Genomic DNA, 26,846 nt, shown 5'->3' on the forward strand with positions numbered 1-26,846 from the left:
GTAAGTACTAGGATGAGGAAGACAGAATCAGAGTAATGAAGATTGCTGGTAAGTAACCCAAGCATTACCATGCTCCTCCTTTGACTAGTTTCAGGGGAACACTCCAGGGAAGAGAAACCCTTGGCCTGAAACCATTTATCAAAAGAGGCCCAGTGATGGTTGTACGCATTTCTGGTTGATACTCTCCTGGAAGACTGCAGAGACAAAGAAACAGACAAGGACAGGCCTTTTCTTAACAGACCACTCCTTTCTACCTCCAGGCCAACAGCCAAAGATGGCTCAGAAATGGGAGAGACAGTGCTGGACAAATGATTGGAATGGGGACTAGAGGAAGAATCCAGGCTTTTGAGATCACCAGGGACCGAAAAAGAAGACTGTCCCCTTGGCCAGTACAAGACTAGAAGAATCAAATCTGACTTCTCCTTCTGTACTTTGAGAAGGACTTTCCAGATGAGGGGGAAAGAATGGAAGAGCTGGAGAAAGGCATCTACCCGTTGGGAATTAATCTTCTGAGTTGTAGGAAAATATTGAGAAATCTGAGCATTGGAAAATATTGCAAACAGATCTATGACGAAAGTGAGACAATTAAGATAATGAAGGAAGGTTAGATAAAAAGATTTTACATAATAGTTGTAATCTTAAAATATGGGTGCAAATCTCACAAAATCAGGAGGAAGAGATACATATATTTGGTATTAAACTAGCAGACGCTCAGCAATCACTGGACTTTTTGCCTGAACTATCTTCAAATTAAAAAAAAAAAAACCAATTGTCATGAATATCAGTTTCTAGGTAGGATATATGCACCACAAGGATTATGCCTGTCTGGATATTTAACTGTTGTGCTGTACATATGCATATGGACATGAAAATGGGGTTAGACCTCGTATAGGGATGTACATCTTTATATAAATATGCAGCTGCATGCATATAGGTATATATGAAAAACTCAATATGTGTGTGTGTGTATATGTGTATCTGTAAAGTGTGTGAATCCATGCATGTGTATGCATTAGATGGACTCACATGTCTAAATATCACATGCAGCTGTATCTATGTACTTGAGATTATGCATTGTAAAGATAAATGATTTATATATGCATAACATATAAAGAAGATAAGTGGATACATCTCTGTACAAGGATTTTATGCTTCTGTGCATGCAACATGTATATGTGAACTGAACAAATTATAAGTTTTGAACATTTTGTGAAGATTCGTCAAATGGCGTCAAAGTTACTGGCAAAACAAAAAATGCTCCGTCTATGGAAAAGATGGTCCTAACTATAACTACCTCGTGGCAACCACCACCAGGTATATCTATCTATCTATCTATCTATCTATCTATCTATCTATCTATCTATCTATCTATCTATCTATCTATCTATCGATCTATCTATCTATCTATCTATCTATCTATCTATCTATCTATCTATCTATCTATCTATCTATCTATCATATATATATGTATATATACTCACTGAAAACCAACCCAAAGAGTTTGAGAGAAAATACTTCAATGTTACATCACAAAGAATGTTTAACAGTCACAACACTTAAGAATAAATAGACATACTGCCATAAGATACAATGATTTGAACCTTCAGCCTACTTAGTGACAGTCCAACAGGTTTACCATTCGGCCAGAAGTAACAGTGGTCTGCTGTCCATCAAAGGTAAGTATAACATTTTTACCAAACATCTTGCTAGTCCGTCTCTATGAAGTCATTGTATGGCAAAACCATTGCAATAACAATCTCTCTCTCTCATTATGGAATTGAAGAGAGATAGAGAGAGCAACAGGACCACAGGGGAGGCCTTAAGGCCCCTGCGATCCTAGCCAGCGTCCTGCAGTAACGGGCATTGCTCCAACAAGCAAGGAGCTGCTTTAAATATCAGCTCCCTGCCTGGAGAGCAATATTTTCATCTGTTTCCCGTGCACACATATTTGAGTGCAGGGGAACAGATTAAAATTTCACTTTGTGCAAGTGAGAGCTGTTTGACCGGTGTCACTTACAGATAGTCAAGAGTTTGCTCTGACTTGGAGGGAGCTGTCAAAACTCCCACTAAGTAGGAGCAAACAGTTATGTCCATGGGGGGACACCCCAGGACAGAGAGCCATCATTGGCTCCTCAAGGGGGGCGCGCATGGCATGGCAATGTTTTATTTGCACAATGGACCCCCTTCATTCTTTTATTGCAGCCCTGGGGAGGTGGAGTTCCCTGGGGCTGCGGGGAGAGGTGTGGCCCCCCACATACATAGTGTATTCTGCCCAGGGGAGGTCGCAGTCCTCTGGGCTGTGGGGAGGCCGTGTGGCTCCCTGCATAAAATTGTATATTCGCCCCATGAAGGTGGTGGTCCCCAGGTTTGAGTGGGGATGTTGTGCGGCACTCTGCATACAATCAAATCATTGCCCCAGGGAGGTGAAAGTCCCCAGGGCTGCGGGGGACACATGACCCCCTGCATGCATAGTGTATTCTGCCTCGGGCCGATGGCGTTCCCCAGGGCTGCGGGGCCACATGACCCCCCCATATAAAATTGTATCTTTGCCCCGAATGCAATCCTGAATGTGGACATCGATGCGCAGCAGTCCCAGCCGGGTTCAGGAAACCCCAACTACTCAGATATATTTCCTTGAGTGAAAAGAAATGCAAGGACACTTTCATGATGCTGTAATTCCATATTTGTTTGAGTTTCTTCTCCAACGCGTTTCGGCCGTAGGGACAAGTTCACGGAACAAGGCTGCAGCCGAAACACGTAGGAGGGGATTTCCTGAATAAATGGAATAACAGCATCACAAAGGTTCAAAGGTGTCCTGGCTTTCCCTTACACTCGAGGAAATATATCTAAAAAAAATAAATATGTATATATATTTAGACATATATTTCGTGTTTGGGAGATATATATATATATATATATCAGGAACTGTATTTTGGTGGAATAATACATTTCAACATCAGAAGTTATTTCGGTCATGAGGGAATCATGACCAAGACAACCTTTGTTGTCAAAATGCGTAGAGTTTGTTGCCAGTGAATAAGCAACTTGTTTGATATAGCACAACTGGGGAACGCAAGCTTCTCTCCTTGATGTTGGAAGGAGTGTTTGGAATATTGATGGGTCCCCACACCCGTGCCGCAATCGATGGGGACGGAGGAGTTGGTGGGATACTTCGGAGCAACTAAATAGATAGATGGATATATAGATAGATAGATAGATAGATAGATAGATAGATAGATAGATAGATAGATAGATAGATAGATAGATGGATAGATAGATAGATAGATAGAAAGATAGATAATAGAGTGATGTACCCACTCTGGAGTTATAGTTAGGGTGACCAGAGAAAGGATTTTTTAAAACTTTTCTATCTTACTAACTTTGCACCCGTTTGAGGAATATCTGCAAACCTTTGCTTCCCCGTTTCGTTCTCAGAGTACTGACGTTTCATGGTATCAAGGGGGTGCAAAGAAAAAAGGGATTTCCCAAAACGGGCTTGAAATCTAATGCATTTTGCACAGACTTTTGTATTTTGCCTAACATTTTTGTTAGCATTAGATATTAGTGTGTGCAAATGATTACTTTGGGTACTGCAGGTAAGTAGAGTAAATATTTCATAAGTTATGGTTTTTCAACTTAGTGATATCTTGAAACACAAAAAATAAACTGGACCTCATATCTAAAGTTCCAGATTTATTACATGAACAACTGAAAGACCAATTTATGGTTGCATGCTAATAGAAACGTATTAGCTAAAACAGAGCAAATAGAATCTATCTGACTCTAAATAAGTTTTCTTTGCACAGTCTCTGGCTCACAAAATAAAAGTGGCCCAACAAGCCAAACAAAAAACATCTTCCTTATGTACTCCAGTGCAACAAAATTGAAAAGTGAGCTTCACAAACTGCTATAAGGAGGACATGATAATTGGCCCCTAGGAAAAAGATAATATCAATTTTTATAACAATAAAATGATTAACTTTCATTCACTTTTGCCTTCCTATGTAGCACAATCCTACTAAAAGTAGCAAGAAATCCCAAAGAATAAACTAGACTGCATATGTAAAGTTTCAGATTTACTACATGAACAACTGAAAGACCCATAGTCACATGATAATGGAAATCCATAAATAAATGCATAACAAACAGAATACATCTTGCTCTACATAAGTGTTGAACATCTGATTGAATGCAGCAGCATGGAACACAGCCGCAGTCACAGCCACAGGGAACGCAGGGAGGATACAGCTCTTTGGTCCTCAGCTCACAGGGAGGAGGATGTCGGAAGCTGCCCACTCAAGCAGGGCTGGACAGGGAAGCACGAACACGAAGTCAGCCCGGAGTGTGGAGGACAACGAGCGGGAAGTGCGGGCGCTGAGGGTGCAGAGGCTTCGAGGCCCCTGAGAACCGGGCATTGCCTTTGCTTCCCTGAGCACCTGAGTTCTGCCCTTACTCCCACAGAGTGCCTCCGCCCAGACCCGAGTGCCTTGAGTGCCCGGACTACCAAGGTCAGTGAGGTCTGTGGGGGGAGAGTGGTTCGCTTGGGGTGTGGGCGAAGAGCGGAGGTGAGGAGGCTGCCAAAGGGCTGCCACCCCTCACCTGCTTCTCTGTTCCTGATCCTTTGGGAGGCACAAGCCTGACCCCTGCTCCTTGCAAACACCTTCTTCTTTTCGGCAGCCCTGTGTTGCTGAGACTTTGTGCCCAGCCCCCATACCACTTTTACCTCTGCTCCCACCAACTGGCAGCCCTCAGGGAGAATCAAACTGTGACTCTGGTGCGAGTGCAAAGGTCAAAGCTGACCTTTGCTGAGTGCATGCCCGGCCCCCAGTGGAAGGAGCCCGATTAGTTCAGGTGTGGCTTGCAGGGGGCCTTTAGTGCCCTGCTTGCTAATTCTTTCTTTGTCCTTCAAATCCACAAATCTACATACCAGCAACGTGTTAAGGGCGTGCTCGTGCCCCCCACCCAGGCGAAAGGTGAGGCAAGGTGACATCCTTAATAATAACTTGTGGCGCACTCATGCCACCCTCTAAGGTGTAGGTGGGGTGTGGCAGCACCGCTGCGCAATGAGGTCTTGCAAGGTGCGCAGTGCATTAAATGCTGCTAAAAAGCACGGGCCAAAAGTAAAGGCCATCCCTACACCTTGACGGCCCCAGTAAGTGCACATCGGCCACTTCAAGCCCTGTGAGATCACTGACTTCCTTAAAGCTCCTATAGGATCTCCTACCCCTGTCGACGGCCGCTCATTAGTCAGCATGTTGGCTGAGACTTGCCCTACGTTGCCAGGAAAGGCATCTTCAATCCAAAATAGGCCAAAGCAACTGGAAATCCTTGAGGATGTGCACACATCTGACAAAGATCTGAACTCGACGGGGTCACCCCTAGCGCCATCGAAGGAAACTACTCTATTCTCCAGCACGCCTCCTCACAGAGTCCCCTTAATTTCTCATGTGTATCACACCAAGCAAACTCCTCGACAAGAAAATGCCTGGATTCCTCTGCCTTATGGCAAAATCTCCAAATGAGCCAATTTGAGGACACCCATGAAGGCCCCATTGTGCAGAAGGACGTAACTATAATTTCAGGTCCCAAACACGATTACAATGTCCTGCTCTCTGCAATTAAGATCACACAGCCTAATGTACCTGCCCAATTGAACTTCTGTTTCCCGGGGAGTGTAAATTTTAAAGGTAGTCTAGAGCTTATTACAGTATCACCCCCCAATAAGGACCATAGCAACGAAGTGTCTCTCCTTGAACTTGACAGCAAGTTGGGGCCCTCAGCACAACTTTCATCACCCCTTCATCACCCCTGCAGGCTCCCTCAAAGTGTGCTAGGATGTCGCCCAATGACCAGGGGACCACAAACGTCATGGGGCAAAACGCATTAGTGCTGCTGCTTCTATGGGCACCCTTGTTGAACTCAATGGAGGTGATCCCCCCAGGCCTCTCCTATCACTCAGAAAAGCTTGACCTCAAAGTTGACATCCTCAACTCCGTGGCCACTCATGTTGTTGGCAATGACCAAAAATTGCAGGATCTTAATTACCTCATCGAATGGGTGCAGAAAGACCCTGACACAGCCTATCATTCTTACCAATGTTCATCTTTTCTGGATCATCCAAAAACCTTGCCATCCATTCTGGCTGAAATATTGGCCACTGTCAAGCTCCAAAATCCTCTTTGGCACTAGATCCTGCCACAAAATTCAATAGTGGTAACCTTAAGCAGGCAAAATATGGAGCAAATCAGCTTGAGAGGGTGCAGGACAGTTCTGACTCGGAATTAACTCTTGTCCCCCACCATGGTGCAGTGCCGGATGCAGGGATTAAAGAAGGTGGGTCCTCTCTGCAAGGAAACATTGTGACCACACAAGATCCTGTGGTCAACAGCCCTCCACAGAGCTCCCCTTCGAGGTCCCAGGATAGAACCAACCAGAAAGCAAACCTCCAATGACCAAGAGAGAGCACAAATGCATCAGGAACGCCAGGAACAACAAGCAGAATAAAGAAATAGCTCCTCAGTTTTCAAAGGAGCCAGTAACCAAACAAAATTACAGCCACTTTACCCGCTCTTTCAACACAAACTGCCAACCCCCTACAGGTCAAAGAGCTCATACCCTCACAGCCCACTCAAACGGAAAGGTGTGATATGACCCACGTAACTACAGGATGTTCAGATCAGTCAGTAGGCAGCGTTCCTTTAGCACCCCAGGCCCTAAATCCAGAGGAACATAGTAAGGTGCCTCTTCATAACAGTTCTAAGGACTGGGACCACTAACAAATGGGTCCTGATTTGTGGCAGGCCCTCCACGTTCAGGTTAAAGTAACAACCCAGCCACTGGGCCCGGCCAATGCTCAGACCCATAATCTCAGCCAAATTTGACATCAGCCTACTCCACCATGCCATGAAGCCATGGTAGGCCTCCCAATAATCACTCCTGAACTTACCCGAGACCCGTTACTAAACAATGGTGTGGAACTGCCAATCCAATGTACGTCAGTATCCTCAGATTTTCACTCAGGCCCAAGACAAAGTTGAGCCTTCTGCTTTGGCCAAAGATCAGCTCTCTAACCTCAGCCAAGCCCAGGACCACACAAATTCCTTCCGCCATGTAGCTTCAACAAGCCATTTAACTCAGTATGCAATTTCCAAACATCCCTGTGACTTGTCAGCAAATAACGGCCTGTAACAGCTTCCTCATCGCCCATATAACGCCCCATGGAATCCAGCCAGAAACACTGAGGACCAAGATGATTCCCCACTGCAAGTGCAGAGGAGGGCACAACATCCTAAATAGGGCAGCCATTCTAAAGCTGTTCCGGACCAACGCCAATCTCAACTACCTTCAATCTGATCACATTGAGCGTATTCAATTTAAGGCAAATTCAGCAATACCAGGAAGAGAAGCAACAGGGGTAACCTGGTCTGATAATATGACTGCCGCACTACTATGGCAAAACAGGGTCAGTTTCTTAAGATGGGGTATCAATTTGACAAGGACTGTATCAGAGCCCTAACCGAGTCCCCTTCATCCAAAACAGAACCCAGTTATGAGAAGTAACAACCAGAGCACGGAGATGATGCTAAGGGGAGCAATGGGCTCCCTTGAACATCTCCTAATACCCCCCTCAATTTTACGATTCAACAAACAACAGTTCCAGGTGCACCCAGTTACACGAGACAAGTGTTTCTTGCTAGCGACTCGTGCCCCTAGAGGGGAAAAGACAGGCTGCGTGAATCTCAAGCAGCCACAACCCCAACTTATTAACCCTGTGCTCTTGGAACATTAATGGCTTAAGCAATGAAGTGGAAGAGGAAGACTTCATCAACCATTTGACAAAACACAACATTGTGCTGTTGAAAGAAACATGGTCGGAGCAGCCAATTCCCATCACAGGCTTCCAGGAATATCACCTAGCTGCCAAGAAACAAACAAAATCTGGAAGAGCAGCAGGTAGAATGTCAACATATGTTGGAACTCATTTTTTATGGCAACACGCTCCGACTGATTTTGCCCTTTCTTATGCCCAATGTGTTAAATTCACTGTCTTAACTTCCTCACATTAGACCATAAGCCCTGCCTCTTACTGTGAAATGTCTATATACATCCGAACAATAAAGGCAAAGCGGGGAAACTTCAAGTTTTATACAAACTGGTTAAATCGCTACGACACATGTTCCCCCATGCAAGGCTGGTCTTATCAGGGGATTTCAACATGCACCTATTAGGAAGTAACACCAATCACAATCAATCTCCAATGTTGACCACAAATGATAAAATATCCCCAGTAATAACATAATTTAACAAAAATGACTGGCTTGGGAAAGAATGCGATATGACTTTGAAACGCAGGGGACTGTACTCCCTCAATGGCCGAGTCCCTCAAGACCAAACAGCAGCCTTCACCAGAGTCATGAACAAGTCCTCTTCCACCCTGGACTATACTTTTGTTGACCTGGAGTTACTTTCAATGGTCACTCACTACACTATCCTCGACAGAGTAGAGAGTGACCACTTTGGCCAACACACTGAACATCTGTTAAACCCCCCCAAAGCACCTCTTGCCAGTGATCGACTGACCACCCCAAGTGCTTACAACCATAGGCGTTCGATATAGAAAGGAGAAGATACTGAGACCTTAATTCACTTCACACTCAACTTTGTACGACAATATAAACCCGCTTATAATCCACATTTGATACACTTCTAGGAGTTGTTAACCACAACACTTCAGAGTCACTTCGCAGCAACTAGGGCAGGAAATCACAAACCACCAACGGGGGAGCCACATTGTTTACCTATGCCCTTCGGCTAGAAAAAAGAAAACTAAATAAGGCCATCAGGAAACTCTGGCAGCGCGATCCATCCATCAGCATCCATTCCAGACAACACATTGTTGCCCTAAGATCACAATATAAGAACAATATTTGGTCTACCAAGCGGTCCTACCAGACCTAAGTCTGGCTGAAGCTCCTTCATGCATGTAAAACGAAGAATAGCCACCACTTTTGGGCTGAAATCAATTCCCTCGTAAATGGGAGAACCAGCCATCATAATGTAGGAATCTTGGAAGCAGAATGGTCCACGTTTACTAAGGCAGCTTTCTCAGGGGACCAGGAAGTTAGGAACACGCTGCCCACTCCGCCTAGTGTGGAACGCGCTTCTTTAAATTGTCAACCTCCATCCCCATCGGACACACATTGGCTGCCCAAGGCACAACTGCAGTTAACCCTCAAGAAGATGAGATCAGATGGGGCTACTGGCCGGAATGGACTACCTAACCATCTATTCAAGGAAGCCCAACCTTTCTGGTCTTCGATCCTTACACCACTGTTCAATCAGGCTTTTTTTTGCCAACTTTATACCACCGTCATGGAGAGGCAGAATTTTGCATCCCATATACAAAGCAGACTCGAGATCTCATCCAATAAACTATTGCCTAATTGCCCTGATAGATGTGGAAGCAAAGCTATTTGCCTCCAACCTGCTATTGGACCTGGAGACATGGACTTCTGCTTCCAACCTCATCCCAAAAGCACAGATGGGTTTCAGGGCAGGAATGAATACCTCGATCGATCTTTTGGAGGTCTCGCTTCTTGCTGAAAAAGACTAAAGAAAACACATGCCACTTTACACCTGCTTCGTTGACTTAAAGACTGTCTTTGATAAGGTACCGCACCAGAAAATATGGTTAAAAATGGCCAGCTGGGTTATACCAACAAACCTGCTAGACATAATCAGAAATCTACACACAGATACCCGGGTTCAGGTTAAAATTGGAAATGGCGACAGAATCACTCATTCCCATGCATAACAGACGAAAACAAGGGTGTGTGCTTGCCACAGCACTATTTAACATCTTTATGGCAGACCTTGACTCCAGATTAGTAGAAGTGGCAAGCGATCCCCCAAAATTAGCAAACGAACAGGTTCACATTCTACAATACACAGATGACATCGTCCTCCTCAGCCAGATTCAGTTGGGCCTCTAGCACTCTATTATCCAATAGGAGGAATACCTGACTACGTGGGGTCTTGATCTAAATCACAACAAAACCAAAGTGATCTGCTTCTTGGGCTCACATAAAATCTGTCATATTAAGTTCAAATGGGTGGCGTCGGTAAACATATAGCGTTGGTCAAACACTACAAATGCATAGGTGTTCTTTGCATGCTCTCTGTCTCACAAAATAAAAATGTGCCAACAAGTCGAACAAAACCATCTTCTAATGGACTCCTGTGCAACATAATGGAAAAGTGAGCTAAAACTACTATATGGAGGACATGATCATTAGCCATTGGAAAAAAATAATAATCTTAATTTTTATAGCAACAGTGATTGGCTTTCATTCACTTTGGGCTCCATATGTAGCACAATCCTACTAAAAGCAGCAAAATAAACTCTGCTGTAAAGGTAAAGTTTCAGAATTATTACATGAACAACTAAAAGACACATTTACTGTCACATGATTATGTAAACCAATTACTAAATACATAACACATTAAGGGCCTCATTACAACATTGGCGGCCGCACTCCTGCGGTGCCCATTTGGACATCCCCGCCAGCCCAGCGGGGATGTGGGCCGCAACATGGGAGCCGGCTCCAAATGGAGCCGGCTGTGTTGCGGCCATGCGAGGGCTGCAGTTGCACCCGTCGCGCTTTTCACTGTCTGCATAGCAGACAGTGAAAAGCCACATGGGGCCCCCAGGGGCCCCACGACTCCCCGTACCGCCAGCCTTTTCCTGGCGGTGCAGACCGCCAGAAAAAGGCTGGCGGTCGGGGACTCGTAATCCCCTGGGCAGCGCTGCAAGCAGCGCTGCCCTGGCGGATTACAACCGCCGGGGCCATTGTGGTGGAAGACCGCCGGCCCCGGTCAAAATACACCGGGAGGCACCGCCAGTTGGCGGTGCTCCCGTCGTTTTGGCCCTGGCGTTGTAATACCGCCAGGGTCATAATGACCACCCAAATCTGATTGCTACTCTATAGTTATACTTAGTATTCCCAAAGATAGTAATTCTTCTGATTTAAGTTCCCTAATACCTTTCCAACCATTTGACCAATCACCACAAACCTTTCCAGACCTACAAAATTTTCTTCATGTTAAGATGATGTACATTTTTGTGATGAATCCTTAACAGAGTGCAAACATAAGAGGGGGTCCCAAAATTTATTTTTACACCTATGCATTTCCCATAGACTGTTGTATTTGAGGTAGCGCAAAAATGACTGAATGGATTTACATGAAATTTAGCAGTATTATACATTATGGTGCAGAGATGATGCTTTTACAGTACTGCAGTTAAGTAGGGCAGGTATTTTTTTAAGTTACAAGGTGCTTAAAATTAGTGATATCTGTCACCATGGTACTTTTGCAGGATAATTTTGGGAAACTATTGTGGTACCACACCAAATGTGGTATTAGGGAGGAACCTACTACATGCCTATATATAAGGCCCTAAAAACTGAACATAGCCAAAATGTAAGAAAACAATATTGCTGCCTTTACATTCTCACAACAGCTGTTACCCAATTATATACTGGCTTGTCATCTCCATTTACCACAGTTTACTGCAAAGTTATCACATTATATCATGGCCCAAAATATAACTAAGCCCTATTTGTATTATTGGATTATGATACCCTTGCATCACTCATGGTGTTGATTGTTACATTTACAAAACAATTTAAAGCCACCATGCATGGCCCTGCATTGATTGGTAAATCTGGAGAAACGCAAGGCAGTGCAATTCATTGTTTTGCATTACTTTACACACCATAATCTACATTGCTGCTACATTTTACATCCATCCACATGCCACACCTTTGTAGCCACTGCAATAAATGCTATTACACTCTATGCCACTTCACTCTATGCCTCTCTGTTGTACGAGACTCTACTGTAAGCCACCCCAGTCTATGCTATTACACTGTAGGCAACAGCACTGTATGTCACTCCAGTCTATGTCACTCCACTGTATGCCACTCCACTGGACACTACTCCACTTTACACCACTTCATTCTATGCTATTTGATTGGACTCCATTCCAATATATGCCACTCCATTGTATGCTGTTACACTCTACCCCACACCAATGTATGCCACTCCAGGCTACATCACACCATTATACACCACTCTACTGTACGCTACTCCACTATGCACTACTACACTCTACGCCGCTCCACCTTACAACACTTTTCACCATGCCACTCCACTCTATGCTGTTACACTGAATGTATGATGGAAACATGCATGCCAGAACAAAGCATTCCTTAACAATGCAGTTGGAACCACAAACCTGTTGATTCCACGCATGCCTTTACCACGCATGCTTTTACAATGAATTTCTTTATAAAAACATGCCTAGTAAAGGCATGTGTGAATACAGCATGCTAAACGGCATAAGTGGTTCTTTCATGCAATGCCACTACCCGCCCTGAGGCCCAAAACTATCCCCTCCTCTAATACCTTACCTACCATGACCCCCCCACCTGCCTTGAGCCCTAAAAAAAAATATCCCAACACCCTACCCACACCTAAAAACTAAAGTACCCTGACCTCTACCCAACCTGAACCCTAAAAAAAAACTATCCCCACCCCTACCCCATAAAACTAAACTACCCAGATGCCTCCACCGATGTGAGCCCTAAAATAAAACTATCTCAACACCTGACCCCTGTACCCTAAAAACTAAACTACCTGCCCTGAGCCCTAAAAAAAAAAACCCGAACCCGCTGTGCTCCTAAAAACTAAACCACCGCGATACCCCCACCCAACTAAACCCTAAAACCTTCCCCTCCAATAACTAAACTACACCGACCCACCAAACCCACCCTAAGCCCCAAAACAAAATCTACACCCCCCCACCTGACCCCTAAAAATTAAATTACCCTGACCTGCCACCTGCCCTGAACTGTAAAAAAAACTACCAACCCCTGCCTCATACAACTAAACTACCCCAACACCCCCACCTGCTCTGAACCCTAACAAATGCTAGCCTGACCCCTCACCCATGCCCCTAAAAATGAAAGTACCCCAACACCTTCCACCCACCCCAAGCCCTAAATACACCCCAACACTAAAAACTACCCACCAACCCTGCCCTAACCCTACTTACCTCACTGCGTCCTCTACCTCTTCTCTCCTCCTTCCGCCCACCCTTCCTTAAAACTTCCCCCACCCCTTTAAAGATAAATAAACTACACCACCCCCACCCTAAGCCCTAAAAAAAAAATACCCAAACACCCAACCCCTTAAAAGAAATAGCCCACCCCCGAATCCCCACCCACCCTAATCCCAATCCCTTAATCCACCCCTGACCCCTACCCCACTTACCTCACTGCGTCCTTTCCGGAAGAACACATTTCTCCTTCTGTGCCTTAACTACATTTAGCACATGCGTGATTAAGGCACAGAAAAAGCCATGCGTTGTTCCGGCAAGCATGGTTACGCTTGATTATATGACGGAACACCGAATTAAAAATAACTACTAACCTTAACAACGAGGTCGGAACACTGACCTCGTCCTTACTACTAATGATTTTACCACGAATGCCTTAACAATGATATTTCGTTGTAAAGGCATTCCTGATAAAACCATTACTAATAGGCACCATTCACCCAAAATCCCTCACCCCACCCCCCCAACCCCACCCCAAAACCTAAAACCCCCTGACTCCCCACCCCCTCCCAACAACCAAAAATGCCCCACCCTCCCAACCCCACCCCAAAACCTAAAACCCCCTAACCCCCGACCCCCTCCCCAAAACCCAAAACGCCCCACCCCAAAACCTAAAACCCCCTGACCCCCCACCCCCTCCCCAAAACCAAAAACGCCCCACCCCCCCAACCCCACGCCAAAACCTAAAACCCCTGACCCCCACCCCCTCCCCAAAACCGAAAACCACCCACCTCCCACCCCCTCCCCAAAACCTAAACCCACCACTTACCTTAGTCAACCCCTTGTCACCTGCGTCGTCCTCCTTCGCCAACTCCCTTCTTTGTACCTTAACCACGCATGTTCGTTGTTCAGAACATACGTAGTTAAGGCACATAAAAACGAAGTTGTGGTTAAAAAAAGCGTTGTTACGCTTTCGTTAACCACGACTTTCGTAATAAAAAAGTCGTAAAAAAGGATGTTTCCTGTTACGCTTGCGTGGGAAACAACTGCGCTGTTTACAACACCTGGTTAGGACATTTCCCTGTTACACTGTACGCAAATCCACTCTACACCTCTTCAATGTACACCAGTTCACTGTATGCCACTCTGCTATACGCTACCCCAGTATATGCTATTCCACTCTACCCAATTTCACTGTATGCTATTCCACTGTATGCCACCCCATTGTATGCTACTCCACTCTACGCCACTCAAGTGTATTTCACTCAACTCTACCCTACTCCATTCTACTGTATTCCATTGGACGCCCCTACATTAAATGCTATTACACTCTACCCCATTTCAGTGCATGCCACTCCAGAACACACCACTTAACTGTACATCTCTGCACTGTACACCACTCCACTCTACACTATAGCACTCTATGCCACTACACTCTATATTACTCCACTCTCGCCACTCCATTCTACGCTAGCCCATTGGACACCACTCCATGGTACACCACTCCACTTTGTGCCTCTCCACTTCATGCTACTTCACTCAAACCCACTCAACAGTGTACTATTCCACTTTACACCACTCCACTATATGACACTCCATTCTAGACTATTCTACTCTACGCTATTCCACTCAATGCTATTTCACTCTACCTCACTCCTTTGTACTCCATTCTATGCTATTCCACTGTACGCCACTCCATTCTACACTATTACATTGTATGTAACTTCAATCTTTGTCCCTCTACTGTAAGGAATTCCCCTCTACCCCACTCCACTGTATGCTATTACACTCTACCTCATCACACAGTACACCACTCCAGTCTAAACCACTTCAATGTATGCCACTCCACTGCACGCTACTACACTATATGATATTACTCTTTACGCCACACCATTTTACGCTACATTATATTATATATATATATATATATATTACACTCTATGCAAATACAGTCTATGCTGCTCCACTCAATGCTATACACTTTATGCCACTTGACTGTATGCTACTTCACTTTACACCATTCCAGTGTACTCTCCCCCACTCCATATAAGTCTATTCTACAAAACTCTACTACACTCTGTGCCACTCTACTAGATTCTACTCCACTCTATCACTATGGCACTGTATTCCACTGTATGCTATTCCACTTTATGCTACTCCACTTTACAGTAACCTCTCTACACCACTACAGTGAATGCCACTCTACTCTATGTAATTCCATTGTATGAAACACTCCTCCACTCTTTAAAAGTCTACCATATTTCATGGTGCTCTACGATATTCTACTCCACTCTATTCCCCGTACACTCCACTGTTCAACTCTGTACTCCACTCTATGTCCGTACACTCCAATGTACAATACTCTAATCCACTATGCAGCATTTTTGATACAACATAATACTCCACTTCACTGTACAACAGCTGACTCCAATTTATAATAGTTTATGACCTACAGTACACCAGTGCACTCCACTCCATGTGTCTCTACTCTACAACACACCAATACACTCTGTTGATCTTTACTAGACACTATGTTACACTACTCCACTGGACTCTATTCCACTGTACAAAACTTTACCTCACTCTATGCTACTGTCCAACAATCCACTCTATGCAGCTCCACTGTTTCACACACTACTGTACACTATGTGTCTCCACCCTACAACACTCTACTACACTATATGCCACTCTCTGACACTTTACTCTTGTCTGCACCCCTTCACTCCACTGTACAACATTGTACTATACTGTATACCACTGTACAACACTCAACTACACTCTACTCTACGATATGCTACTCCACTATATAACAACGCTTTGAATGCCACTGCACTCCACTTTACTCCACTCTACTCTGACACAGTACTCCATTCTACTCCCCTACTCCAATGTAAGTCTCACCACTGTGCCCTATAACAGTGTATGCCAATCTATTGTACCACACTCTATAACACTGTACTGTACTGTACACAACCCCACGCTACAAAAATTAACTAGACTGTATGCCACTCTACTCTTCTATAGTCTACACAACTACATAACTTTCCAATACTGTACAACACTCCATTACACTCTACTGTAAGTCACAGTACTCCAATTTATGCCACTTTACACAACTGTATGCCATGCCACTCCACTCAACTGCACTCCATGCCACTATAGTTTACAACATGCCACTCGACTCTATGGCACTTTACACCACTCTACACTATGCCATTACAGTGTACTCCACTCAACTATACTCAACTCTATGCAACTCCACTCTAAAACACTGTACTACATTCAATGCCACTCTACTCCACTCTACGCCCATCCACTTTATGCCACTGTACTACACTGTATAACAGTTGATGACACATCATCCAACTTCTCTCAATGAAACACCACTCCATTATATGACATGGCACTCCACTTTATGAAACTCACCTCCACTGTACTCTACGACACTCCACTTGGCAATACTCCACTCTGACACTCTACTTCACCCTACTCCACTCTAAGACACTCTACTTCGCTGTGTGACACCCTGCTCTACTGTTCGACACACCATTCCACTGTACACCTCATTGCTCCAGTCTATGATACTTGACACTACTTTATAAAACACCACTCCACAACACTATGTAACACTTTACTACACTGTACAATACATTACTAGACTCTATTCAACTCCACTCCTTTCCAAACCACAATACTACAGTCTATGACAGTAGACGTTACAACACTCTCCTCCACTTTACAGTACAACACTCCACAAATAAACTGTCCAATTGTGACACTGGAATCTTTGATTTGAAACAGATTTTTAATAAACATTTACTAAAACACTGACATTTAATGGAAAAACAAAGTTTAAAGCTTAATTATAGTTAGGAAAACATATTTTCTTTATAAAAAACAAGTTGAAAGTAAAAAACTTTAAACATTTGAAAGTTATAACTTCCATTTACAATTTATCCGCTACCTTCAAACTTCTATAAGTAGCGGACCTTGTTGCACACTCTTTTCAGGAAGTGTAATGACAATTACACTTGATTGCTGGGAAATGTGCTGATGGAATTTGCTTGGGTGCTCACTCCTGGATGCGCACCACTGCTGGATGGCCAAGGTGTTAGGGTGCACTAAGGACGCCATGATGACTTTGCTCTTTCTACACTTTCCTATAGACAAAATGGCTACATAAAACTTTGAATTTGAGGGTGAGCTGGAGAAACTTTACCTTCTAGTAGAGGTGCTGCCAAATTTCTTTTGTAGTTTGTTTCACAACTTAGACATGGTCTATGTCTGATTTTGTATATTGTTCTGTATATTCCATTTACAGAGAGTCTTAATAACAATGACATTATGCATGCAAATTAGTATTTCTGCACCTGCAATATACTATTTCTCTATTGTGCATTTCAATTTTGTAATAAACCTTCATAGTTTTCCTACATTCTACTCTAAAACTCACTTTTTGGGACTGATCTTTTTTTTTATTGATTTTATTTGAAAAAATGGTTTTGATCCATGTCTCAGAGACACTACCCGATCCACCCAACATTTAGAAGCGCCATTGAGATATGTCTACCTCCTCTCTTGGATAGCACTGGCATTGGTGTTGTGCAAATGTGTTTTAATTTCATTTTATAAAGTGGGCCTCAAGTGACTTTGAATTGGTGAACTTGCGGTTTGGCGAGAGTGCTGCAGTTTTAAGAAAATCTTCTACCATTTTGGATTTTGTCTGCTTTAATCTCCTACAGACATCCTATATGTTAAGGCACCCTGACCTTCAGAACAGAAAAGCATTATACTATTGGGAAAGTGGGTGTGAGAATATTTTAAAGGTAAGCTGAATTGGTCTATTGGTCGCCACCAGAAAACACCTGGATATGAAGGAGAAGGACTTCCTTACTTACTTTAGCTAAGGATGAACTCTTACTTGACCTGCTGGAGGAAAACTTTACATTTTGTCCCAAACTCTTGCTACAATCTGTGCTCCAGGGACTTACTCCATGAACCAAGGGAGGCAGTTGTTTCACAGACATATGGGCAGAAAGGTCTTGATCGGCTAATGCCAGACTCAATTAACTCCTCACATGTGCCTCATGGAAACCAATGTGCGTGGAAGCAGAAAAGGTCAAAGACATAGACAAAGATACTAATCAGATGAAGACATCAAAATCAATTGACATACTACCGTGTGGACCTTCACTTTATTTAAGCAGAGCCATATAATTGGTTTCCAATGGCTTAATAATGCTGTTGATTAGATTTTCCTGAGCATTTGACAGATAGAAGGGATGAGAGATGGGATTGCAGTTTCTATGGTTCAAGTTAAAGAAGTGTCTAGAGGGGACTGCCTTTTTGCTGTTTTAGAGTATTCTTTAAGGCTAATGGCAAATTGCAATCAGAGATCTTCATTGTGCCCTTGTTTTGGGGAATCCTGCTTGGAGCCAGCCCCATTGTTTTCTGTTCTGAGAGCCGTCACCATGCACAAAGACTGTTTCTGAGGTACATTCAGAAAATTACATTTGAATGTAAACCAACAAAAAACAAAACTGCTCTGGAAACCTTACATAATGGATCCATATTCCCATTTGTAGAATGTATGATCCACACCACCTCACTTTGCTCTGATTACATGTTCTTTAAAGCAAAATAAGGTAGTGCTCCTTAGAGTATTCGATGGACTGCTGCATGACCAGGGAAGAGTTGAGGGAACATTGCTTACAGTCTGCTCTTTTTGCTGGAAGAGATGATAAGTCTGTGTAGAGCCTAGGAGCCTGCTTTCCTGTTGAGAGAGTGCTAGACTACGTCTGATTCTGCAGGAAGAAAGATTATCCAAGAGGAGAAGCCCAGCAAGAGAGAGTGGGCAACTGGAAGTGGGTAAAGTCATCAGTGATGCACGTCAGGAGCTTTTCCCCACTCTAAGTAGTTCTGGCTGTGATCCTAATCAAGCCTTATACAAAAACCAAGTATTGACTGTAATTAGCAGTCTTCCCTGACTGAGAAACTGGTGTTTCCACTGCCAATGGCGAATTCCAAATGCTCCATCAATGCCAAGGTGAGCACACTCATCAGCAAAAAAGAACAGAAATACCCAAGTCATCTGCACTGAGTTACCAAAAGTCTTAAACTCGAAGCAAGACCACTGCTGCAGCTACAAAAGCTTAGAAGCTGTGCCTGCAGTAGCAAGACATCTGCAGATGTGCACACTGCGACTGTCAGGACTGTAACTCACAGACGCAGGTAACCGCAGACTTGAGAACTGCAGAGAAAGTAAGACTGAGTGGTAAACCAAGGTCTGCAGCACAAGACTTAGGTTTTTTGCATGGTGAATCACAAGAACTGAAATGTGTACTGAACTGATGAGCTCAAGTAACACTTGGGGAGGATTGAGTGCACTGTACTGCTGCCTAATCAGTGCCCTATCACACGTTAAATTCCAGGAATTACAGAAGTTGGGGAACTCCAATAGTGTGGGAAGGTTCCAAAGAGGTAGCGCCTGAAGATCAAAAACTGGATTTCAACCCTGTGTCACATTACAATAATTGTGCTGTGCGGTATTACATGATGTTGTGTGATGAAAATACTTTCTTTCATTCAAATGATAATCACTCACTAGACAGTATGTTATTGTGTCTGCTGCTTCACTGTTGAGTCCCTTGTCTTGTCCTCCATGTTACTTATCTTAGTTTTCCTTGTACTCTCTCCATTGACATGTAATTTCAATAAAGGTGCACTTGGCCCAGTTTGCAGAGCCACAGGCTGACAGACTCTAAGACACCAATTGAAAAGGACCTCAATGATAATGGTTGAATGGTTGAGGGTTAGTACACCCTGTCACACCATCTCCCCACCATCCAAACGGGGTCTGACATCTGGCCTTTTTAATTGCCTAATCACCAAGATAGACAATTATTATGATCACTAAAATTGGTTAGACAATGTCTAAAAATTAAGTTATGCTAATAACTAAATATGTTTTTAATATTATGGGAAAAATTGCATCCGAAGGAGAATCAGGTGGATATAATTGTCTTCAACAATTTCATACCTTTGGTGGAAGAATAATCTCCAGTAGATTTTACTCCAGTATGTTCTACAAATCCTGTCTGTAAGAAGCTTGCAAACTATTCTACATTATTTCCCAGGTGGTCCATCACCATCCATTATTAGATCAACCCATACGTCTGTATAGCGCTTGCAAATTATGAAGAGAAATGGAAAGTTGTGTCTTTAAGAACAGACTTAAAAACAGCTTGTGAAGAGACTAAAAGCAAGACATTGACTAGGGAAGTTAAACAACCAATATTTAGGATAATATATGTAAGTCATTTTTATTAATGAAACGCGTTTTCATCCCAAGTATGTTCAACTTCTTGTTGACACTCATAGAAACTTTAGTTAATAAAACCTATGTTATAATCATTCAAGTAAAGGTATTTAGCTAGAAATAGCTTTTAAATCTTTCATGAAGTGCATAAGAACAACCATGATTTACATCTAATAAAAACAGTTGCAGAGAGCTTCTATTAGGTTTATTAAATTTTGTAAAATTCTTTCACATAAATATGAACTGCAGCAGTATTTATGCATCAAGACCAAAAATAAACTATCATCGTTTTTGAATGCAAAGAACGTCTACTGTAAAACTGGTAAATCTATTAGATTCATATTGAAAAATTGGACCCAGACTTCAATTATATTTAGTGAAATCGTATTGACTAGAGAGATTGGTGTGCAACTACTAGGTTACAGGTTTGCCTGTCTGTATAGCCAACCCTGCTTTTTGTTCTCCTCAAGCAGATACAGAAAATACATTGAGCGCCATTCAGTTAGGATAACATTAATGTCTGTTACAGTGCTACAAAACTTCAAGTATGGCTTAGCAATGCTATATCAAAACCAATTTGCCCTTATTTAGTTTGTATTTTGTGTGCATCAAATCTATGAATGTATTTTGTCCGAAAAATCTTAGCCACATAGAAACCTATTAGCATGAGGACTGCCACTATTTAGAAATGAGGTATATTGTTCTCAAGTTTTACCACAAAACATAAACAAAGGAAAGCAATATATAAATATTTGACATTGAACATTATCACACAAGAAGAAAAAAAAAAACATCACTGTTAACTGCTTTCAAAAAGGCATTGGAGAAATGTAGGATTTAGGAAGTGGAAGCCACAACTGGGTGGCCCATAGGGTAAATGAGTTAAAGGTTGTCAACAAAAGGGATAATCTGGAAATACCCTAATGTTTTCATTTCACTTTGAGGGGCAGATCAACCAAGATTTATGTATTGCAATGCTGCACAAAAACAACTATGTTATGATGCACAAACTTAAATAAATAGTGTAGTGCCCTATTCAGCACACATTGCGTGGCAATGAGGTGATCGTCGAAGCAAACGCTAATGACACCGCTCATATGTGGTGTTAAGTAGGATTTACGGCTTCATTACAACCTTGGCGTAGGGGATTACTCTGTCTCAAATGTGACGGATATCCCGCCTGCCATGTTACAAATTCCATGACACCCTCTGGAACTTGTAACACAGAGGACGGGAAATCCGTCACATTTGGGACAGAGTAATCCCCTCCGCCAAGGTCGTAATCAGGCCCTTAGTGTTGTCCCAAGTCCCAAAATCTATCCAAAGTATCCTGAGTAACTTGAGTACTGTAGGTTTATCCCTGAGTATACAATTACATTATTCCAGAGGGGCATCCAAGCATACATTGCATAACATGTACCTTTTTCATGATTGTTACATGTAAATTCTGTTGAAAAATCAATGAATGCGGTCCACCCCAATTTTCCTCTTGCTGGAGTCTGTTTTCATTGGTGCTAGTATTCCATGCAATACTAGGGCTCCAGTAGGTATGAGTTTGACTATTTTCGATCCAGTAATGCCCACTTTGCAGACATTCTATGGGTATTTACGTTATAATGTGCATGGATGTTTAGTGCCCTCCTAGAACTTTGGAGCAAAAAAGTCTGCATATGAAAGTTGAACACATGAGAGCCAGTGCAAAACATTATTAAATCTTCTTCTTCATTGGCATGTCATATGAAAATTATCGAAATTCTTATTTTCAGTTTGTCTGTAAAATGTCGAACTTTTTCTAAAGAATCTGTGCTTTATTATTCCAATTATATTAAAGCTGGTTAACATCATGATATTTGTAAAAAGTCTACATTAAGCTTCTGTTTTCATAGTAGGTTCTAAGGGAACCGGATCCACTAAAAGGCACCAACAACTACTACTTTTCAATAGCACAAAAAACTATTAGGATCTTTAAAGAAAGCTTGAGTTGCAATTTTTAAAAAGTGCATATTAACGTTATCTGAAGCATCAACATAACACACACTATGCTAATCAACTTTAAATGTGTTAAAAAATTAGTAATATAATCACCTGCTGCTTGTTGTTATTCTTCTTTGTGAGACTTTGCAGTTTGCAGCTTACATGTTGTTTTATTCATTCAGGGCCTCATTTACAAAGTCTTTGCGCCACCGTTGTGTCATTTTTTTGACGCAACGGTGGTGCAAGCAGTGCTCTACACTGCTCCACATTTACAAACTGGCACATTGGGCTCAATGCATCTTTTTGTAAGCCTTGCATCACATTATACCTGTGCCAGGTATAATGTATTCAAGGTAGGTGTTCCCACGGAAAAGTCCATGCAGAACTGACAGAGTGAAATTTACAACATTTCACTGTGTCATTCTATGACTTCACTGCGTCAGACTTTTACCACCTGCTCAGAGCATGCACAAAACTGATGCAGGGCTTTTCTCAATGGGGGCCTCCTGTCATTGTTGGAGTGGCATCATTTTTTTGACACAAGTCCAGCAATGTGTGTATTTAGCGCTACAGATGCATAAGAAGTTCTGACGTATCTGTGAAAACATTTGCTATGGGGCTCTGTATTGTAAATACATTGCATCCATGGTGTCTTTAGGGGGTTGTAGAGCAGGGCAAGAAATCTGATACATTGAAGCGGATGCATCAGATTCTCGTAAATGAGGCCCTCAGAATTGCCTACACCTTGAAATATTTGCTCTAAACGTACATTAGAATTTGTGGGCCATATTGCCAAAGACCTCCTGTGAAGAACAGTGAGAGGATTGCATTTCTGCTTGAGCGTACTTTTACACAAACATTCCTAGAAACACCTGGAAATATATGGCAAGGTTATGCTCAAGAGGTAGACCTGCAAAAGTAATGTGGCTTTTTCTAAGGGCTTGTTTGTTTCTGTGGAGTTCTAGTAGAGCAACTATTGCACATCTTTTTTATGTGCCTGGAAATAGTATTCTCAATGGAGAAAACCATTGTCTTACATCCCCAGCAAGACTGCAGATTATCTGTTTCCCTTTCCATCCTGTTTGGGGAGTTACTGCAGCTATTGGCTGGAATAAATCTCAAACATTTTCCAGGGTGGAGAGTAGCTTGAGAAGGGATGGAAGAGGAGTTTCCGAATGCTCACAAATGTGCATTGTGGGAACATCCCCAAACTTCCAAGGGAAGCTATGGTCTCGAATGCCTGCTGTAAAACACTTGAGTGGAGTTTGCTATTATGGATTGCTCTGGACTCAGTACGGGAAAAATCCACATTAGTAAGTGAAATCACGCTCACCAGTAATCTCTTTATGAATGCTTAAGAGATTTAAAAATAGTAATTTCAACTGAAAACTGACATTAATGACCGAAATCACATTTGTGAATAGGCCTCTATGTTCTTCTTACTCTTCATACATTTACATAGCAATACAAATTAATTAAATTGCCACAGAGCTAAACTGATACCTAGACTGATGAAGGCCACTGAATGACTCCTCTCCCCATTTCAATGTAACACATTTTCCAGGTTGGAATACGCTAATGAGAACCGTGGAAGTGACACGAATCAGGGCAATGGATACTGGGATCAAAACAACTATTTATTATGTTCTCCAGGCGTGTTAACAGCCACACCTCCTCAACTTTTAAAACATCAGAAACTAATAGTGAAATCATAATGTACAAATATAACATGTAAAAAATGTTTATGCAATTCGAACTACTCATTCTCACATCGTATCCGCAGACAATATGCATGCTCAGTGCCTATTTAGCAGAGGTATGTTTCAAATAAGTCATGTACAACTAAAACGCCAAATGACAGTGAGCAACATATACATGCCATCCTTGGCTTTACTGCTAGTAATTCCCCTTCAATTGTGGTTTATGGTAGTCCTCTGTCAGTAAGAAAGCAGCAATCATGTCACCGCCCATCTGTACTCAGAGATGTTGGCAGTCATGGCTTTGTTTGTGATGTTATAAGTCATTTGATATTTTTATTACATAGCATTTTACTTTGTTATTTTGCCAAGCAGAACATTTTCAAACGGGTCATGATCTTAATTAATGATCTTTATAAATGAACGGTTTCTTAAAATTACATTGACTGGTTGGAATCAAACTTTATGACCAAAGAGAGCTAGCCACGCTAGATTTTTGCACATTTACATAATTGCATACAGACATCTGTGGCCTTCCCTATTAATCCAACATAAAAATCAGTATTTTAGACGTGACGAGTATACTTTTCTGGTCGTTAATGGCATTTAAAAAGCATATGAAGAGAGGGTCTTATTTTGTTTGCTAATTTATGGCGCATAAACACCGCCTGACCGTAAATGGCATCAGTGGCTTTGTAAGCACAAACATCGCATCTGAGATTACTTGCATATTGTAGATATGCAAATGTACATTCACTGAATAGGGACAGAAAAGATGCTATGTTATTTGAGATTTCTAGGAGATTCAGAATAAAATAGAGCAACATCTTATCTCAGTTTTGTTAAAGCATATATCACATGTGATATAATCCACTAGTCTGTATGTATACTGTGATATATAAAAAAACTCGCTGTCTGCCCAATGATATTCTCAGAAGTGAAAGAAACAAGACAGCTACATTGTTGAACGGATGGCAAGTACACTGAAGTTGTAATGGAAGAACTCAAATATCAAGAGTAAAGATGGAGGGAGTATGGCATAACAGTAAGCAGGAGATTTCGGAATGGACTTGTTACTTTCTGTATGTGATTGCTTGTTGTGCGTCCTGCTCCTAGTCAAAGATAATGGATGTAGTGCGTGACAAACAACATGAACAGGGAGCAATCTATTTTGAAATGGTGCTACAATAATGGGAGCAGAAGCCTTTGGTTGCGAAAAAACTGTGCCAAGGGCTCTTGTCAATAGGCATGATCGGACTGGGACAGAAAATAGGCCCAGGCACCAAAATATAAGTGGTCCTATTAGCGAATCAGATAGCTAAAACGGTGAGACACATTTGGAAATTAAGGCAGGTTTGAACTTGTAAAGCCACAATGTATAGGTGTTTCGCAAGGCATGGGAATCTGCCTGCATTTGGTCTTGCTGTATGCAATGTTTCTGGTAAAAGAATGGAAATCAACAGCAAAACCTGGCCCACCAAACCATGAAAGAGGCCCAAACTGAGGCAAAAATCACGGCCCACACATTAATCTTTTAGGACAGCCCTTGGCCACTACCTGATTGCCCTGTAGGCCAGTATGACACAGTCGATGGAGAAGAAAACTTTTGCTGGGGCTCTAGGTATGTGTCGGGAGTGCAAAGGCATTGCAAAAGAGGAAAGTGAAATTGGCAGACTACATGATAACTGAGCCGAAGCAAGAACTTATGTGAATGACATCTTGTATTGATTTAAAGCCAGCGCCAAGCAACTCAGTCCATCTGTTGAAAGCAGTAACCTCTAAATTCTAGTGAGCTATGTCCACTAGTGGGTTCTTTCCAGGAAGGAAGAAATTGCATGAAAGCGTTCACGCGGCAATTATTTAAAAAAAGAAGAAAACTTTCATGACAGCAACCTTTGAGAATCAAGTACCGCTTTCCTCGATACTAAAATCACCTTGAAAGATATTTTTTTTTTTTACCGAAGTCTATCTCCGATCTTGTTGGAGATGAGTTTGTGAGTTTCCACAAACATGTATTTTAATGATTATTCATAAGTTCACATGGCATTGCCACTCCATAATGACCCCTCCCTACCTATCCACAAATGCAACTAGTAGATGTACTCCTGCGAAAATATTTGTGCGAGCAAATCCTTTCACAAGTTCAACCAACTTGTGAAAATGCAAACGTCTTTTTGCAAGAAAAAAAGTAATTCTGTGCATTTAGTAAACCGTTGTAAACCGGATGACATGATGTTACAGGCAGACAACTGAGGCACAGATGAACAGTGCTTTGCCAATGCAGAGTCAGGTTGGCTGGGTTGAAAACTCCATCCATCTAAACACTTTTGTGTCATCAAATGCAACAGAGGAATAAAACAGCATTAAGGCCAATCAGTCTCCACAATTCTAAATCTATTTACAGACATTTTAGAGACAATTGCTCCATATCTTTCATCTGTCCTAACAGAGTGACCCTATGAGCGAGTCAAATGGAAGACAATCCCACAAAAGGCCTTTCAGACATCTATTACACAAAGAAGAGCTTCTTTCAGACAGTTCTCGTAAACAGTCATGTCACATCTTCCAAATGGTGACCCATTTTCCTTTCATCCGGATCCCTGAGGTTTTCTAAAACTCATTTTGATTTTTAAGCTGCACATAGCTTGTCTTTATCAGCAATATTTCTTTTAATAAAATGTGCATAAACTTGCACCCTAACCTTGCTATGTTAATGCTAATGCTGGTAATTATTTTG

General features: G+C 42.3%; 1 protein-coding gene across 2 annotated transcripts in view; it reads right to left on the bottom strand.

Annotated features, from left to right (window-relative positions):
- ROBO1 (roundabout guidance receptor 1) overlaps nt 1–26,846 on the bottom strand; it is a 1,423,180-nt gene that overhangs the window by 820,071 nt on the left and 576,263 nt on the right. The gene's annotated exons all lie outside the window — the stretch shown is intronic.

This window comes from Pleurodeles waltl, chromosome 8 (genome assembly GCF_031143425.1).
Source record: "Pleurodeles waltl isolate 20211129_DDA chromosome 8, aPleWal1.hap1.20221129, whole genome shotgun sequence".
Lineage (NCBI taxonomy): Eukaryota > Metazoa > Chordata > Amphibia > Caudata > Salamandridae > Pleurodeles > Pleurodeles waltl.